This window comes from Gastrolobium bilobum, unplaced genomic scaffold (assembly GCF_033153095.1).
Source record: "Gastrolobium bilobum isolate Gb01-03AN ecotype WA unplaced genomic scaffold, APGP_CSIRO_Gbil_v1 utg5429, whole genome shotgun sequence".
Lineage (NCBI taxonomy): Eukaryota > Viridiplantae > Streptophyta > Magnoliopsida > Fabales > Fabaceae > Gastrolobium > Gastrolobium bilobum.
In genome coordinates this window covers 449,237-469,729 of record NW_026898384.1, presented here as the reverse complement: position 1 = coordinate 469,729, position 20,493 = coordinate 449,237, and the positions used below count along the sequence as shown (strand labels likewise).

At 33.4% G+C, this 20,493-nt stretch overlaps 1 pseudogene; it reads right to left on the bottom strand.

The window, feature by feature from the left end:
• Positions 1-12,487: 12,487 nt before the first annotated feature.
• LOC133315565 (berberine bridge enzyme-like 8) lies at positions 12,488-14,170 on the bottom strand (annotated as a pseudogene).
• Between the last annotated feature and the right edge of the window lie 6,323 nt (positions 14,171-20,493).

Genomic DNA, 20,493 nt, shown 5'->3' with positions numbered 1-20,493 from the left:
CCTAAGTTTGGGATTAAAATACTAAGCATATCTATTAGTGCTAATACAGTGTGCTAAAACTTAAACCGCCTATATATACTCTTTTTGCACACAACCCTGGGCCATAATCAGCCTCTCTACGTGGGTTCTGAGTGTGAGTTGCTGCCCTTTCCTTCTCCACCATTTATTTACCATCCTAGTAGCATTTGTTCCTACTTTCTTCACCAAAACTCCATAACTAAGTGTGATCAAGCATTGTGTGGGAGGAAAATAATGTCTTGAGGGTGTGAGTAGGTTGTGTTTTCTGAGTTAGGGGGCTGCCACTTGGTTGAGTGTTGTGGAGCCATTGTTCCTTGCTTGTGTGGCTTCAAGAAGCCACCTTTGAAGAGAAAGAACCATTGTGGTGTGCCATTTTCGTGCACCTTAAAAGTCAGAACCTTTGGAGCTGATTGAGAGCTCCAAGAGCCACCTTGTTTATGTTTTGAACCTTGGGTAAGCTTCACTAACCTTGATCTTGAGTTTCCTTAGTTAAAAATGAAGCCTTCGCATGTTTAATAAGATGAACAAGTAACCAACGTGATCACTGACCTAAAGGGGCTTAAAAATGTATGCTTGGACGTTAAAAGGGGTTAAAGGTTGAGTCTTGTATGGATATCTTCGCGAAATGCAGAAACTGCATTCTGTCGCGAAATATCCGGATATGATATCCGGATATTGACATCCGGATAGGGGCTTTGTGATATCCAAATATGGATATCCGGATATGGCCCCGACATATATCCGGATATTCTGGGAATTTTGAGACTGTAACTGTACTGTTCATACAGAATGATATTTTGGGTTTGTGGACCCATGATTGGTTAATGTGGACTTCTGTAATAATTAATCTAAGTCAGAATCAAAAGGGATTAAGGGCTTATGGCTTGTGAGAAGCCTAAAGACATGAAACGTAAAAGGAAGGCGTTGTCTTTGTGTCATATGCTTGTAGAGTATGAATATTGATATGATTATTGGTCCAAACAGATTGTGATTGTGCTGTGTGTGGACTTTGAGCTGGTGTGGACCTTGGATTGGATTGATTCCTTAGAGATAAGCTTTCGTGTCCTCGGTTTAGCCATTGTTGGTTCCACCATACCCCATGGGGGATGGTTTATATGCATTATGTGTTTCATGTATTGATTTATTGAAATAATTTTGAGCTGTTAAGTGCAAATGCCCTATGATATGTATGTGATGTTTCGCCTAGACGGTAAGCCTGAGTATGTAGCCTCATACAATATGGTGATCCTGTGGGCAGGTACGACATGGGCGTGTACTATTGTGGGTTGTAGACGTATGTAAATCTTGCATTTCTCTAGCCAGTAGAATAGTTGACACACATGACATGATCATATGATGCATTGCACTGATTTTGGAACGTATATTGATTTACTGCTTTTAAAACTTATATTGCACATGTAAGTGAGCTTGTGGTGGAGAGATCCTTGAGGACCCCTTGCCTTACTGAGATTTCTGTTTAGAGATCTCATCCCACGTTTGGGGCACATTTTCAGGTTCAGGTAACTCGGGGGTTGATACCTCGGGCGGCAGGAGGCCGGAGCTGAGTTATATATCTGCTGTTATGATGTTAGGTTGGATGCTGACATGTTATTGGTTTGTTATTATGTTGCTTGATTTGAGACTCTGTTGGGCCTTATTGCCTTATTTGGTGAGCATGGGGGTTGTCCATGTCACATTGATTGACTCTGTTTTATTTCAGTATGGAGTTGCATAATTGTATCAGGATTATGGTCCAGACTACGTGTTGTAGTTCCTTGACTTAGATACTCACATATTTATATTATAAGGTTATTCAGTGTAGATAGCTGTTTATTTGCAATTACATATAGGCAATGTTTTAAAAGGATTAAGTAATCAACTTGGTAAATGATAATGACGTTATAATTGAAAAGAAAAAGTTATTCCGTATTTTTAATTAAGCTTAGCTTAATACGATGACATGATAACAAACCGGGTATACACAGGGTGTTACATCCCCTCTTCCTAGATCCCAAAATAAATCGCCTATTGCGAGATAGTTGTTAAAATCTCGATTTATCACTACGATTTTACGTTTTTACGATTTATTTTCATCAAAATGATTTTACCCATATTTCAAACGCTTTTACATTTTTAAGTTTTTTACTATTTTTTTACCTTACGATTTTTCGTTTTACAATTTTTTAGTCCTTTTCTAATTTTACTTAAAATTTCAATTCAATTTTACAATTTATTATTTTCCAGAAATTTAAATGTTTTGCTCTCGTGTTAACAATCACGAATCAGTAGCATTCCTATCACAAAAAGTATAGTTCCGCAAAGAACATTGTATTTGATTTGTTTTATCCAATTCTATCCTAGCTTCTTAAAATTCTAAGAAATTCACTTCCAATCAATTCAACCAACTAACTAAATTCAGTATTGACTATACACGTAACTCGAATTAAGTTTATAACAATTAACAGTCATATATCAAACAACGAAAATTTGGAATTTTCCCTTTCATTTCGCATACCTGCGTTTTTACATGTTATAGTACTTTCTTGATGAAAGTTATGTGTTGTAGCATTTTTCTAAAATTTTCATAAATAAATAGTGCAGACAAATATTTCTGCAATTACTGTATATAAGTTAGCTGCATTTATTTTCAAAACGACGTTATTTTTGGATTGAAATATTAAATAATTATAATTATAAAAACTATAATAACCCTGAAATAAATTAAAATTACAAAAATACTATGATTTACTGTCCCAAAACGACGTCGTATTGAGCTTACTGCAGATAATTTATCTGCAGTAACTGCAAAAAAAGTGAACCCTAAAATGTATTAATAAAACATGGGTTATAGTTTTCTTATACAGTAGGAGATAACTGTTATCTCCTACAGACTCATTTATACAGGTAGGAACCACTTTTAGAGAGAGAGAAAAAAAAAGTAGAACGAGATCCATCTTGAATTTATGTGTAAAGGAGATAAATTTTTTCTTCTGTAACATAAGAATAATAAATCTCATAAAAAATATAAAGAATTATGATTCTAGAAAATCATTTTTTAATTAAACAAGAAATATTTTATTTATTTATGTAAAAGATTTAAAATTCTCACAATGAAAGATGTTAAACATGTAATAAAAGAAAACAAAATCATTACTTAATCTTCTTTTTTTTCCGTTTCCTTTATTTTTCTTTTAACCTTTTGACTTCTTCCTATGGTTCCCTTCCCAACATCCTTTTCCTTCCTCTTTCGTCCACTTAATAAAAGTCTCTAATTTTGTTTGTGTTATGAACTGGATATGTATCCTAGTAACCTTTCCAACAATAAGATGGAGGAGATATCACAGCAACCTAATTTAAAGAGAACTAAGGGATAAGAGCTTTGTCCCTTGCAGTCGTGGCAGCTAGCATAACAACTTAGAGGTAACAAATGCCCAAGACCACGTAGGTAAATACTATAAATAAAGGTAGAAGATTCTGGGTACATACTTTTGAACTCTTTTGCTATTAACATTGTGCATGCACTCTCATACCTTGGCTGTATGTCCTGTATTAGTGCGCAATAGTTGATATATTAGATATTTTTTAGCGCATACCTATACGGTAAATACCCACGGTCTACTCAGACTAAACAGTTTGGATATTTACTAATTCACAAAATGAAATTAAATTAACTATGAAAGATAAAATGAGATAAAATAAAATAAAATTATTCATACATTATAATTTAAATGTTTCATGATAGAAAAAAAAACTCATACAATGATTTGAAAAATGAACGAACAGTAAAAGGATTGATAAAAAATAATTCTTTAATTATGAAGAAGAATAACAGTTGTATTAGATAAGATGGGATAAAGTAGACTATTAAATTACATTCAATTCATCCTATTTTTATTTTCTAATTTAATAATGATAATGAGGTTGGAATTTATAAACTCAAGCAAATTATCTAAATTCTTTATCATTAGGCCAATTTTAATGACTCAATTCGTTCTATTTTAACTAATGTAAAAGATAACAATTATTTTTTTGATAAAATGAACCGAAAATTGAACTGACAAAGACTATATTTCATGATTTACTAGATGTGAACCGCATTCGAATCAGTGATAATTAGTTATAGATTTTTTAATATTATATAATATACTAAATAATAAACTGATATAAAATCACAAAAAATTAACACATAAGTGTTTTTGAGGCTTGGATCATTATATCCATTCAACGAATAGAATGTCTGCATCATTTTTTTAAAATGTTTTTCTAGATCTTTTATCTTCAAAGAGCAGCACTCCATTTCAAAAAATCATTGCCTGCTTTTCTTATCAATAATGTCTCCATCACCAATAAATTCTTGGTGGAGGACTCCTAGCATACCAGAGGAAATAATGTTTTATTATGTTTGATAAAATTAATTTACTTACTTTTCTTTTTCAGGAAATAAATGATAATTTCGAAATTAAAATTAAAAAAAAATAATAATTTTTTTAACTTCGTTATTCGGAACATAAAAATAGATAAAATTTATTTTTATTAAACAAAATGAGAGAATAAAATGATTGTAATGTACATCTTAATCTAAATGTTTTAAAATAGGGTAATGTTTTCTTCCTTTCACATGACACAAGCAATTTTCCTACAGACATATAAAAGTGAACGCATCAATTCTTTTACTTTTCTTTTATTCTAAAAATAATGACCCCCACAATCGATTGTCTCTATGACATTGTCAGGCGGATCCAGAGGAAGCCCGTGGCGAGGGACCACCACCAATGAGCTAAGTGGATCTGATACACCAAGTGGGTCCAACACCATGTCTCAACCCAAAACCTTAAGGTATTGGGTTTATGGGTCCTTCCACTTATATACTCTTCACTTAGCCCATTACCAACCAATGTGGAGACTCGTCATACTTGAATATCCCAACAATCTCCCCCTCAAGTGTGAAAACCCACCATTGGTATGCTCCCCCTCAACTGAGTACCCCAAACGCAAAGTACTCGACCTGCCTCCTAGCCAATCACCAGGCTAGCTCGAGCCCAACCCGGCTCTGATACCAGAGGAGTCAGGAGAGTCCAGGGGAAGTCCGTGGTGTGGGGCCACCGCCAATAGGCTAAGGCTACACCCAACCGTAACAAGTGGATTCGACACCATGTCTCAACCCAAAACCTTAAGGCATTGGGTTCATGGATTCTTTCACTTATATATCCTTCACTTAGCTCATTACCAACTAATGTGGGACTCATCACACTTAAATATTCCAATAGACATGACCTAAGAATTTTCCTACTACACAATACTTGTTTTTCCCTTTAAAATAATGATAACAATCAAATTCATCCCATTTTGTTATTCTCCTCGCCGCCGTCATTTTGACCGTTCGATTCCCCTTCCATCACGTCTAATTTAAGAAGTTTCTCTTATGAATGAATAATCGTGGTTTCTAGTTTCTACCACTCCGGCTACAAAAGTCAATTCTGAACACTTCGCCACTTTCAAAGTTCAAACAAGACTTTTACGCAACTTATGGTCCAATAATTAATGGATTTAAAAATTATCATGTTATACAAGTTAAAATTAAGGAAAAAGTATCTCTCATCTTAAAAGATGAAAAATTATATCATTTTAAATAAGAAAAAGAGATAGATCATAGAAAAGAGAATGAACAAAAAAATATAAATATGTGAGTCATACTCATAAGTTGTGTCATTTAAAAAGACAAATATTTTTTCCTAAAATTATATATATATATATATATATATATATTATATCAGAAAAATATTTCTGCAGTTAATGCAGATAAGTTATCTGCATTTACTTCCAAAACGATATCATTTTGGGATTGAAAGATTAAAAAATTATAATTATAAAGACTGTAATAACCCTAAAATAAATTAAAATTATAAAAATACCATGATTTCCGCCCCAAAACGACGTCGTATAGGGCTTACTGCATATAACTTATTTGCAGTAACTGCAGAAAAAGCAAACTCTATATATATACATATGTTAAACATTTCTACAACCACTTTAGATAAGATTATCTACAACTATCCTTTTTTAACTAAGTTTGACCAGTAAGACATAATTATTTTACTAGTCAAACTTAGTTAAAAAGGGATAGTTGTAGACAACTTAATCTAAAGTGGCTGTAGAAATATTTAATATATATATATATATATATATATGTTATATCTTCCGTTGTACTATGAGACACACATATTCATTCAATATTCCTTTCGTCTCTTGTTACTCTACATGATATCTAAAACATAACAAGAGGAATCCTGATTCTTTTTTTTTTTTTTCAGTAAACCCATTGTTCATCGTCTTTTCCAAAAAAAATTCGAATAATGTGTCTTTGTCAGTTTTCGGGGATCTCTTTTGTTCTTGGATCGTCTGTGTTTCGTTGCCGAACCTTTTTCTTCGTGAACCACCATCGGAAAACCTTAATTATCGCTCCTCCGCCGTTGAGCACCACCGTCCGGTAGCTTTTTCCGACAAGCCACCTATCGTTGTGCTTGTCTCGATCGTGCGGTGCTGTCTGTCCAGGTCTCGTCCCCAGAAGGTCCCTCACACACCCTTACGCGCGTGTCAAAGCTTCACGCGTTGTCTTCCGTTTGCCGGCGCGTGGTGGTGTATGGCAACTTCTGGTTGGGTTTTTATCCCCTCTCTGAGATGGTTCTGGATTTGGTCCTGTTTTTTAGTTTTGACCTCGTTATTGGTAAAGAACAAATCCCCTCATTCCGGTTAGTTTTGTGATATGACTTTTTGATTTTCTGATCTCTTCTTTTTTGGGTGGTTATGGAATCTCCTTCCTCTTCTGTTTCTGGGTCTCCGACTGGCCCCAAGTCGGAGTCTATTATTTTTACCAATTATATCCTTGCTTAGCTGAATGTGGATAAATTGGATGGGTTGAACTATGATTCTTGGTCATCAGATCTGCAACTTTGGTTGGATGGGCAGAATTATACGTCTCATCTAACTACTAAGGCTGAATCTATTAAGGCTAATGAGCACACATGATGGAAGGTGATTGATGCTCAGTTGTGTAGTCTCATAAATCCACTCTTCATTCTTCCATTAAGACAATTTTTTGGCTTGCAAATACTTGTGAGGTTGTTTGGAGTCAGGAAAAGGCCTTGTACACAAATGGTATGCAACGACTCTATAGTGTGTGTCAGAAATTGATGTCTACCTTTGCCCCTCGTGATTTTGATTGTTCTATGTCTGAGTACTTAGGGAAAGCTCGGAGTTTGCTTCATGATCTCAATGAACTTATGCCCTTTACTGGTGATGTTGCTAAGGAGCGAGAACAACGTAGTACTATTTTCATGTCGTTGATTCTATATGGTTTACCTCCCTATTTATCTGCCAATCAGGATCAGATTTTGGGATTTGCTATTGTTCCTACACTGGATTATGTGATGTCTACTTTGCTAAGGATTCCTCCTAAGCCCTCTACATCATCAGCACCTGTTATGCCCCATGTCTCTTGGGTTGACACCTCTGACTCCTCTGCTCAGGGCTCTAGTCATGGATGTAAACTCTCTAAGCGTCGGCTACTCTGCACTCATTATCATCAGACCAATCGTACTATTGACCGCTGTTGGAAGCTCCATGGCAAGCCACCTCATTCTCCTCAGAGTGCTCATGTTGCTCAGGCTCTGTCTAGTGCTCCTAATCCAAGGTTACTTTCTGTAGCACAACCTCCTATAGCTCTTCTTAATGAATTCGTGACTTGGTGATCTAAGAAGCAAGTATGTGGTACTACTACCTTATTGCTCCAATTGGTAATTCTTTTGCTGGTATATCTCAGTTACATTCTCTAGGCCCTTAGACTCTTGATTCTGGGACTTCTTATCATATTTTTGGTTAGAGTAAATACTATTTTGGGTCCCTAACAAAAAACACGGTCTCCACTTTAGTCTCTTACAAAAATAAATTAGTCAGTTAGTCCCTAACAAATTCAAAGTGGACCCATTTTAGTCCTTTTGAGGGACTAATATGGGTCTTTTTTGAATTTGTGAGGGACCACGATTTCAACTAAATGGGTCCACTTTGAATTTGTTAGGGACTAACTGACTAATTTATTTTTGTAAGGGACTAAAGTGAGGACCGTATTTTTTGTTAGGGACCAAAAAAAGTATTTACTCTTTTGGTTATAAGTCCTTATTCACCTCTCTTTATACCATTGGTCCATTTTCTACTATTACTATGGCCAATGGGTCTTTGGTCCAATCCCGTGGAATCGGCACAGTTCTTTTCTTCCCCAATTTATCTTTGGATCATGTTCTCTATGTTCCAAATTCTCATGTTAACTTACTTTCCATTAGCCATTTGACCAAATCCATTGATTGTGTGGTTTCCTTTACTAAAAAGTCTGTTATTTTGCAGAAACAAAGTTCGGGGAAGGAGATTACCAAAGAGTGTGAGTCTCATGGCCTTTATCAAATTTTTCCTTCTTCTTTAGCCTGCTCTACTGTAGATTCTTCCTTAAGGATCTTGGGAAACTTTGATATTTCTTGGGAATCAAGATAGCCCAATCTAAAGATGGAGTAGTGATATCTCAGAGGAAATATTGTCTGGATATTCTTGAAGAGACTGCTTTGTTGAATTTTAAGTCTGTTGATACCCCTACGGATCCAAGTGACAAGCTTTTACCAAATCAGGTGGAGCCCTTTTCAAATCCTGAAAGGTATAAAAGATTGGTTGGATGAACTACCTCATAGTCACTCGGCCTGACATTTCATTTGCAGTTAGTGTGGTAAGTCAGTTTCTTAATCCTCCATGTCAAGAACACTGGAATGCCGTCAATCGTATTCTCAAGTATATCAAGACATCTCAAAGAAAAGGCCTTGAATATGAAGATAAAGGTCATGATAAAATTGTTGAATATTTTGATGCTAATTGGGCCTGTTATCCTACTGATATGAGATCTACTACTGGATATTGTGTCTTCGTTGGAGGCAACTTGGTTTCTTAGAAAAGTAAAAAGCAAAATGTAGTTTCCAGATCAAGTGATGAAGCAGAGTACCGCTCCATGGCTACTACTACTTGCGAGCTCATTTGGCTTAAGCAACTTCTTAGAAAGCTCAAGTTTGGAGACAATGGACAAGCAACACTCATTTGTGATAACCAAGCAACACTACATATTTCTTCCAATCCAGTGTTTCATGAAAGATCTAAGTATGTGATCACTTTGTTCGAGATAAGGTTCTTATTGATGAAATATAACTAATTTTGTACCCTCCAATGATTAATTAGCATATGTATTTACAAAGTCGTTGTGGAGTCCTTGAATAGAGTTTATATGTAACAAGTTTGGTGCTTATAATCTATACACTTCAGCTTAAGGAGAAGTGTTGTATATATAGAATAGAAATTGTATAGACTTAATTTCACATTGTATATTTTAGGTTGTGTGTATCCAATGATTCTATATATATATTATATCCTCTTTCGTCTCTTGTTACTCTATAATATATATATATATATATATAATATAAGGTAAGGATCATTTTACACCAGTGTAAGTTACACTCTTAATCTTATCCGTTGATCTCATTTATATTTAAGGGCTCAAGTTTTTTAGTAATGTGAGCCATTGAATATAAGTGGATTAATGGTTAAGATTGAGTGTAAGACTTCTAACTCTTACACCGGTGTAAGAATATCCTGCCCCATATATATATATATATATATATATATATATATATATATATATATATATTATGAGTGCAATTCTTTCTATCCAATGTCGACCTTAGTCAAAGCAACACGGGATTCTCCTGAATAGGAATTGGGTGGTGCATATCTTGCATACTTACATAGAAGGAAATGAAGTTGCTGAATGCTTAGCTGCAAACGCTTAAACCCAAGACACATGGTCTGTCAACGTGTTTACCCATCTTCCTATGGGATGCAGCAGCTTGATGCAGACTTGTAGAAGGACTCAATGGGCTCAGCCTCCCACGACTTTGTAGTTAGTTTTTCCGGATTTGTTTTTTTGTTTTCCTTGTTATATCCAAAAATATATATATATGTGAGGCTTATATAAAGTTATGTGAAAAGAAAAGAAAAATTAAACTTAGATAGCACACATTTTTATGTGTATAAAATTAATTTTGTTTCTTACAATACTGGAAAAAAAACTTTAAACCCATAATTAATTTATGTTATTTTGTGCGACTTAAAGGAAAAGTCGTCGTGGCTTGTGAATTATAAATATTGATCCACTAATTGTAATGGATAAATATCTTCCACTGTCCTAAGCCACGTGAAATTGATAGTAAATTTTAAATTTCATAAATTACACCCCATGCCATTTTATTTTATTTTGTCTTTATCTTTTTTTTTTTGGTAATTTTTTTTGTCTTTATCTAATTATTGATTAAATATTCTTATTTTTTAAAATATTTTAGACATAATTTTTTCGTTTTACATTTTGAATTAATATTTATATTATACAAATTTACTATATGTAATTTTTTAACTGAAATGAAAGATTAATTACTTCAATAAAAACATAATTAATCATTAGGTTTATTTTGTATTTTATTTGGAATTAATAAATTTAAAAAACCTTATCAGTATCAACTAAAAGTGACGTCTATATCTACTAAAAAAATAATGACGTGAGCTTGTTTTTTTGTGGATCGGAGCTTGTGCTCCTTTTCTAAAAATAGTAAGAAAAAAATTAGGAGGGAAATTAAAAAGAAAATAAGAGTATAAATGAAAGAAACATTTTATGTAATAAAGGACTACCAAATAGAATTGGGGTACGAGAGCATATTAAAAGAAATCCCCCATGTGGGAACTGAGATAACTCAGGTGCTGAAAGTAAATTTTTATGTAAGGATAGCTAAAACAAATTTATGCTACACCAACTTTACTGATTAATATAAAGAATTAATTCAACCTAAAATTTTAATGTATTAGGCGAGAGTTTTTTTTTAATAATTTATATTATTCTTTAACATAACCCTTTGGGCTTAAGCGTGAATATTACACAGATCCATTTTTTGATTTACCTTATGCTTGTTTTAATTCCACTAGAATATAGGGGGCAGTGATGATCGAATTCGAGACCTTATGGTCACTGAAGCTCTGATACCATGTAAAGAATCAATTCAACCCAAAATCTTAAGATGTTTGGTGAGGGCCTTTTTAATGGTTTATATTATTCTCTAACACTCTCTGATTTTGGATTGAAATGGTTCTTCACATGGTATTAGAGCTTCAGTGACCACAAGATCATATGTTTGATCCTCAGTGCTTCTCACTTGTGGAATTAAATAAGCATATGCAATATCTATGCTTCAAGCCCAAAAAACTCTTGTGTAGGACGGCGCGTTAGAGAATAATATAAACCATTAAAAATACATTCACTCAATGCCTTAAATTTTTGGATTGAAGTGATTCTTTATATGATATCAGAGATTCAGTGACTATAAAGTCACGAGTTCGATTCTCACCGTCCTTCACTTATGGAATTAAATAAGCATAAGGTAAAATAAAAAAATTTGAGACTATGCAATATCCAAGTTTTAAGTCCAAGGGGTTTTTAACACAAAAGGGTGTGTTAGAGAATAATACAAACCATTAAAAAAGCTTTCACCCAACGCCTTAAAATTTTAGGTTAAAGTGATTCTTTACAAGAATCTAACTTTTTTTGTAACATGAACATGTCATAGAAATATAAATTTATTAACAGCTTCATTCAATTATTTAATTTTTTTTGGATTAAAATAATTATTTATGTAATATTAGAGCATCTTTGATAAAATGATTACAAGTTCGATTTTCATAATTCCATTCAATTAATAAATAATTAAATATTATAGAATTTTTTTAACACTTACAATGAGTCTATACATTATTCATCCTTCAAATGAGTAAGCTCTCGTATAATGAGGCGTATAGAAAAATATAATATTATTAACGTTGGCTCCACACAGTTTTTCTAACCACAAACAAATATATTACACAAAAAAGAAATGTAGGGATGCCAAACACTGTTTTTCTAGCCACAAAATCAAACAGAACAATTTCACAGCCATCACTCTGTCTCTTGCGGAGAAAGAAGGAGCAGGAAAAATTCACATTAAATTAGACAGCAATATGTTAGGATATTGACCCTAAGAAAGAGTAAAGAGAGAAAGAGTAAACTCAAAAATATTATTCAGACGGTCAAATTTGGTTACACAATGCTATTGTATATTATTCCTACTAACTAACTATAGTAACTACTTACTAACTAACTACAGTAACTACTTACATGAATAATAGACTAACAACAAGATCTTATTCTTACTAATGCTATTCTCTTCAATCCTGTAACACAATACAACAGCAATACAGTATTGGCTTGATACATAATTTGATTTTAAGAATTCTTGAAATAGTCTTCGTAAATGAAGAAAGATAAAAACGAAGGGCACAAAATTATATTATACTACATTTCTTTTCAATCTGAATATAGTCTAAGATAAAGGTTTGATGAAGTTGAATTGCCCCTCGTAGCCCCTCCGTGATTCCACAACTTGCGAAATGGCAGCGTAGGGATGCTTTGTTCGTTCCTGAAGAAATTGCCAGGATCAACCAGAGTTTTGATTCCAACCAACCTGTTGAGGTTCTCCGTAAAATACTTGACTCCAAAAACTCTGCCTTCAGAGTAGCTGTTCTTACCATTATTGTTGATACCCAAATCAATATCCTTATAATTTAAGAAAGCCTGTCTTGGGTTCTTGGAGACAAAAGGAGTCATGTATTTATGAAGTTATCTTGTCAAGTTTATGTAGTGATCTGCTACCTCTTTCCCAGCTTGATTCCAATTTGCTTTGTATTGGATCTTCCAAAGATTCCCAGCTCGATGAGGGAAAGGAATGGCTGTAGACGAAACCTCATCCATTTTTCCACCATAAGGAATGAAATATAGTATTGCATCCACCAATTTAATCATCTTCCAAATCCCTTCCAAACCCTCTTTGGAAATTACTTTCTTTACATAATCAGATTTCCTTTTCAAGTAGTTGAGTGATTGAGGTTGTCTATCTAGTACAATCTCAATAGGTGTAGCAATATCAATATTTGTCCAAAACAACACTGATTGTACCCAACTTGTTTCAATGCAATCTGATTGCTTCAAACCCAATTCAGGAAAACTCTCATTCATTAGAGTAAGAAGCCTTTTGGAGTCACCAAGGAATAAGGCTATGAATGTAGCCCTTACAGTCTTAGTTCCATTTTGAGTCGCATTTACCACATCCAAAATAAGCCTAATGAAGAGGTCATTGTCAATTTTTGGAGCTACATGTTGCCATTTGTAAACTATATCCGTTGCATTTTGCTCCGGGGTCCTTCTAACTTTAAAAACAGTGACTATCTCTGGAACTCTAACCAGCTTGAATTTGTAAGAAAAAACCACACCAAAGCTAGCTCCACCACCACCTCTAATAGCCCAAAAGAGATCTTCGCCCATAGATTTTCTATCAAGCAATCTTCCATGAACATCAACTATTTCTGCATCAATAACATTATCCACTGATAAACCATATTTTCTCATCAAATTACCATAGCCACCACCACTTACGTGTCCTCCTACACCAACAGTGGGACAAATACCAGCTGGGAAAGCATGAATCTTACTTTTCTCAGCAATTCTATAATAAACTTCACCAAGTGTTGCACCAGCTTGTACTGAAGCTGTTTCATTGCATACATTAACCTCAATGGCTCGGAGATTGAACATGTCAAGGATGAAAAATGGTACCTTAGCTACATAAGACACCCCTTCATAGTCATGGCCTCCACTTCTGATTCTCATTTGCAAGTTATGCTTTTGAGCACAAATAATGGCTGCTTGTACATGTGACACATGCAATGCAGTGATTATAAGGAATGGCTTTCGGGTCGTGGAGGTGTTGAAACGAAGGTTTGTAATGTAGGCTTGTAATACAGAAGAGAATGAGGAATTGTTTGGGGTGAAAATTGCTGAAGTTATGGGGTGTGAGGGCTTGGAATGATTTACAAGGCAATGAACGAAAGTGTTGTGTGCTGAATTTTTAGCTAATGCTGAACAGTGAAGCGAAAGCAGCACAAAAATGGGAAGCAGAGATAGCAGTGTTCTAGGAGGAGAAGGGATTCCCATTTTTTTGGTTATCTTAATTTTGTCCTTGTTTCTATTTCTAAGGAAGATAAGATATATATAGGATGGTTTTTTTTGGGACATGATCTGAATTGGAATTCATGAGGATCTATTTGCCAACGAGAATATATAATTAAAGAATAAAGAGGGGATTAGCTTAACCCAATATTTGTCAAACAGAATGTTATCATAACTGGATTGTTCATTGATTCGAATGGAGTACCGGATCAATGGTTCACTGATGAGTTATTGGTTGAATTGCATGACTCAGATATATATATATATATATATATAAATTTATATTTTATATCTAATTATATAATAAATATTTTAAATAGTGCAATTCAAACAACAACTAAATGTAAGTACTATGATGTATAGGCTTTTTGACCCTTATAACCTTTAATTAATAATTAATTACCAATTTGACCTTCATTTGAAACTAATTCAAAAATTTAACCCCTTCAGAAAACATAACACCAATATGCCCCTGTTTGACCGTTGACCATGAAGCCTACCCGGGTACACCCCTCTCTACCCGGGTAGATAAAAAATTTCAAAAAATACCAGGGTAGGGAGGGGTGTACCCGGGTAGAGTTCTTGAATCTGGAAAAATGGTTGAATAAGTTACCCGGGTAAGAAGGGTTGTACCCGGGTAAACATCCAGAGTAGCGTTTTTATATAAATGAAAAAAATTGTGACAGGCATGGTTCATGGACGATAGCAACGAAGATCCAAGGCTTCCTCGCCATGGCAGCCCTAATGAATTTGTTTCCATCAACCAATTAGCAGGTCATTACTCTCTCTCTCTCTATCTATCTATAGTTTTACTTAGTTGTGACGTTGCAAAAAAATGGTGAGTTTTGCAGAATTGGGACTCTTATACTGGAAGCTGAATCCAAATGATGTTGAGGAAGATTAGAGAAACTAGGGGATACAATTACATGGTAATGTTGTATTAATTTTTTACTAATTTCATTTTGTTTTCTGTAATCAGAAGGTGCTTCAATTTTTTGCGTTTTCATTAACCTGATAGAAATATAAATCCGAGGAGAATATGAATTGGAAAAAGAAACTTTTTAGCATCTCGGTTATATAAAAACGCTACTCTGGATGTTTACCCGGGTAGAACCCTTCTTATCCGGGTAACTAATTCAACCATTTTTCCAAATTCAAAAACTCTACCCGGGTACACCCCTCTCTACCCGGGTAGATAAAAAATTTCAAAAAATACCAGGGTAGGGAAGGGTGTACCCGGGTAGGCTTCATGGTCAACGGTCAAACAGGGGCAGATTGGTGTTATGTTTTCTGAAGGGGTTAAATTTTTGAATTAGTTTCAAATGAAGGTCAAATTGGTAATTAATTATTAATTAAAGGTTATAAGGGTAAAAAAGCCATGATGTATATCCTCAATGCAATTATGCAAGGGTTCGATATCCACTGGATGCAATTTTTGAAATAATTCTATTAACTTATTACTTATATAATCAATATATTAAATGTTGCATATCATTCAACAATTGAGGGTAACCTATTGGTAAGTAGTGGCGCCCTTCACTCTCACTCCAAAGTTCAAAAAGCTGGGTTTGATTCTCTGCTACTACGAAAATTGAAATATTTTGTACATTTATTTTAAAAATTCGGTTTAAAGAGAAAATCTGTACCGGTAAATACTGATTATTTGCAAAATATGGTACACAGGAACCACATTTTATAATTGAAGGATTTAGTGTTTCTCATCTTATATGTTATAGTTGATAATTTTATCTCTTATATACACACAAATATATGAAACCCATATTTTATTTTTTTCTTTCTTCTTTTCACATGAACTCACATAAATCTTACATACTTTATATGTGTGTAGAAAATAAAATTTTCTCTAGTAACATCAAAAAAAGGTTGTTCGCTATAATGAATCATTGGAAAATAATTATAATGGAAATGCAGTTATGACATTTTCCCTACCAACTCACAAAGAATTTATGATTCCTTCACTCAACCACAATTCCATTATCTTATTGCAAAACATCTATAATAAGCATGACCTCAAAAATCAATAAATATGTTGGAACCATTTTGTTTGGGAATTCAATTCAACAAATCATCTTATTAATAGAAAGTTTTGAAATTTTTTTGTATTGGCGTTACAAATTTGTGAATAAATAACATGGAATATACTAGTTCAAACTCTAATTAAATTAAGCTACTAGGGTTTATCCAATGATAAGAAGTTTGAGTAATTTGTGTTAAGTTATGTGTTTAATTTCAACTATTGTATAAAAAAAAAATACTCTCATTAAATTTTTACTCATATTATTTCAAATTTAAATTATTATCCAATAGCTTTTTAACTAAAAATATAGTGTTTGATATTTAAAATATTTTAAGGGATGAGATAACATAAAACAAAATTAGGTAGTTTACTTTGATTATTTTTATAACACTCATATTAATGTTGATGATAATTAAAAATAGCTCAGAAAGATATTATGAATTTTATAATCTATTTATAATTTCAAAAATTAAGTACTTGAAAGGCTTTATATTATTATTTGAATAATTTAGAAAATATAGAATTTGAAAATTAGTTATAATTTCATTTGATTTAAAGTGTTTTATAATAATCAATTTTGATTCTAATGATATTGAAAAATGTTATGAAAAAATATTACGAATTTTGAGATTCTTTTATAATGTAATGGTCGAATATTAGACAAGCATTGCGGGGCCATAAACATAATGAAACTCTCTCTATCCCATAATTAAACACAAAATTACTGATTAACCGGCAACAGTTCTGTACCAATTAATCTATATACTTGGCGGTGAAGTATTTCATTTCAAAAAGCTGTGTCTTTAAGATATGACAACTCGCACACGTGATTGATTATGGCTACAGTTGGAAGTTGTCAGTTGCCACCTCTGCGGGTCGGAATTTTTTAAAGTGACCCGGGACCATTTTTTTTAGGTGATTCTTTTTCTATTTTTAGAAAAAATGTGCTTCTCTCCCAATCCCTCACTTCTTTAAAAATTCCTTCCCACTCCCTTGTCTTTTACTATTTTTGAAATAGGACCATCTGTACGGAACCACTAAAACAAACCTCCTGCGTGTCGTCCTCTTCGATAGCGAAACTTTCCTAGTGGTGAATCCAACGAGAATATGCTGCTACTCATCCAAATCTTTCACGTTATTTCATTCATCTCTTATTCAAACATTGTTTTGCCACATTTCTTTCTGGGCTTAATTCAAGCAAAATATTTTAGATATACATAATTAATCAACAGTAAAATATGTCTACCACTTTAATCACACTTCTCTGTAAATTGGAAAAGCACTAGCTTCACTGTAAATCAGGTTGTGTTCCCTTCTCAAAATATTATGAATTCAGGAATGATTTTCCATTTTTCCTTGAGTTTTTGTTTTCTAAGACTGTTTCAAGGCATATTCGTTTAAATAATTGGAAAAATATTTTCTCATATTAATGGAGACATCTAGAGATAAATATGTGGGGCCTAATTTTATAAAAAAATAAATAAAAATAAAACTAAAGGGACCCATATATTTTTCTCTATAATATAAGACAAGATGTTTTCAATAACATGAGATTAATAAAATTCATAAAAAATATACATTTACTTCACTAAAACTTTGAATATCATTTTAATTGCCTTGATCGATTGATTGTATACAAAGTATCGTCTAAATAAATTGTTGTATTCTTTTTATTTATATTTACCGGCTCTAATTTATTGAATATATAAATAATTAGATATAAGTTAATTAATGATTAAGATTGAATGTAATTTTTTTTTATTTTTACATCATTGTATATTTAACATATTTAAGAATCAAATTGTTCTGGCCAGCCCACTGTCAAAGGGCTCATATATTATCCCTTATGCATCAGCCCTACAGCTTTAGAGTTGCATTGATAGTGTTGCCATGCCAACACTCATGTAGCAAGTTTCTCAACGCAAAACATCAAAATGTCTTACTTGGAATACCCTCCCATCCCTTTTGTCTGCATAGGCACCAAAATGCCTCTCTTTTTTATATTTTTCTCTGCACAGCAGCTATTGTGGTGTTGACAAGCTGCCATGTGCCTTGCCCCTAAAGGCACAGGCTACCTTGACTCTTTCTCATAATAGTTGACTGTTACAAATTTTACATTGGTTGTCTATACAACTAATGTGAGATTTATAAAATTTTGGGCACTATCACCCTTTGAACTAGCTTTTAGAGTGGTGACCTCAAAATATGTAACAATTGGTGTTTTTATTGGAAGTTGAAGCCACAGAAAGACTTATCTATAAGCTAAATTAAGGTTTCATTCCTCCCAAAGGGGTGTTGTACCTAATGCTGATAGGTGAATGAAGTCGTCAAAAGAGAAAATGACTACCATCGAGTCAGTATCGATAGATTGGTTGCCTATAGAATTAATATGGGATTTATAAAATTTTGAACATTCTCATCCTTTGAAATTTTGAGATAGCTTTTGAGTGGTGACCTCAATGTTCGTATCATTGACTTAGCTTTCTCTCCCATCAAATTAGAACCTATAAATTACCCCTTTCTTCTCTACCATGAACACAAACAAAATCATTATTTCGTGAGCCAAGCACACCCCTACAATAATCACCACATCCCTTAAAATTACATATGTGGCACTCTTGCTTCACTATCGGTTCACAAACCTAGTTAATGGATACATTTTTTTTTTTATATTTTATTCAAAGATTAGTTGAATTCAATGAATGAATAATTAATGACAGAGAGGTGATTTATTTTGGACCACGAAAGAGGAAGCATGGCCAAAGATTCCGCAGATTTAAATTACAATTTAATTAATGGTCGATTCAGCACATGACCAATAGGACCGTATACGCACTGGCACAATGAAGCGTCTTTTTGAAGGTGGTCCTGTTTCGGATATTGAAAGAAAGCGATTGGACACGAACAAATATAAATGGATTGGTGGAGAAGTTGTACATGATAGTCAGGAGCAATGACAGTACATTTAATAGTGTTGTTAAATCCCAGGCATCTATCCGATCGCACTATTAGGGGGCGTTTGGAACGCTGATTTTATTTGGATTCAGGAAAAACAACATTGGGAATGGAGAAAAGTCATGTTTGGCACCGAAAAAGTGTCAAGTTTCCTGGATAAAATATTATGTGACTTTTTGTTTTTATGTGACAAATTCTGTACGATCAGCAACTCTGGTTGTGCATCGATAGTGTGGAATTGGTTGTTGCCCGGGGAGGTAAAAAATGAAGCACGAAAAAATGGACCACAATATCCTTCTTGATTGTACGATCTGTGAACAAATGGTTAAGAGAGAATTGACCTCATAGCTGGTGGAGTGTACCATGTATGAACAAATGGAGTTTGTGAGTTGTGGTTCTGCGATTGGTCCCTCCGTTCTCTGTGCTCGTAACTGACAACGAAGGAACAGTACAGAAATAAAGGGAGAGGTTGCTATCAAAGAAGGTTATCTTTTATTTATCCTCTTTTCTGATGAATCTTCTGTTTTACTTCAGTTACATATTTTTAGTTCACTTCCTCTCCAAAATTGTTGTTGTGCGCGCAGGAAAGGTGCAAAGACAAGAACCATACTCTCCCACACCACCGATGATAATCATTCATGGTACGGACTAAGGATAAAATGTGGGGGGTTATTTTGGTAAAATAACCCCACATTCCCACTAATATTTCATAACCAACCAAACACAAACTCAGTAAAATTAACTTAATTTTCCTAAAAAAATATGAGTCTACCAAACAGCTTTTTATTAACATTCCAGTAAAATATATTTCTCACTACATTTCAGTAATAATTATTTCCTGGATAAAAAAAAATTTCTCTCGTACCAAACGCTCCCTTAGGTTAGTGAATCACTCGTTGAATTGGTTGATCTGGATGTATATAGATATATGAAAATAAGAATATATAAATTCAATTATATTCTTCATATCTAAAATGAATTAAAGAAGATTCATTAAATAAGTTCAAAAATATTAAGTATAAATAAATAAAAATGCACGCTATTATTATGTCAATTTAAATTCCAATTCAGAATGCCCATAATAATACCTCTCAATGACATTGAACTCATATTTTTCAAGTTCAACTACATTAAAATGTCATATGTCATATTTTTTAATTTATTATTCCGCAAATTACTTTAGTATTAGAAACTAAAATTTAAGGTCATTGTAAAAGAGTATAATAGCAAATAAAATTACAAAAAGTTTTTTAAACTAGTTAGGTCATGACTTTAAAAAAAAAAGAGAGAAAAATTGATACAAAACATGCCGTTT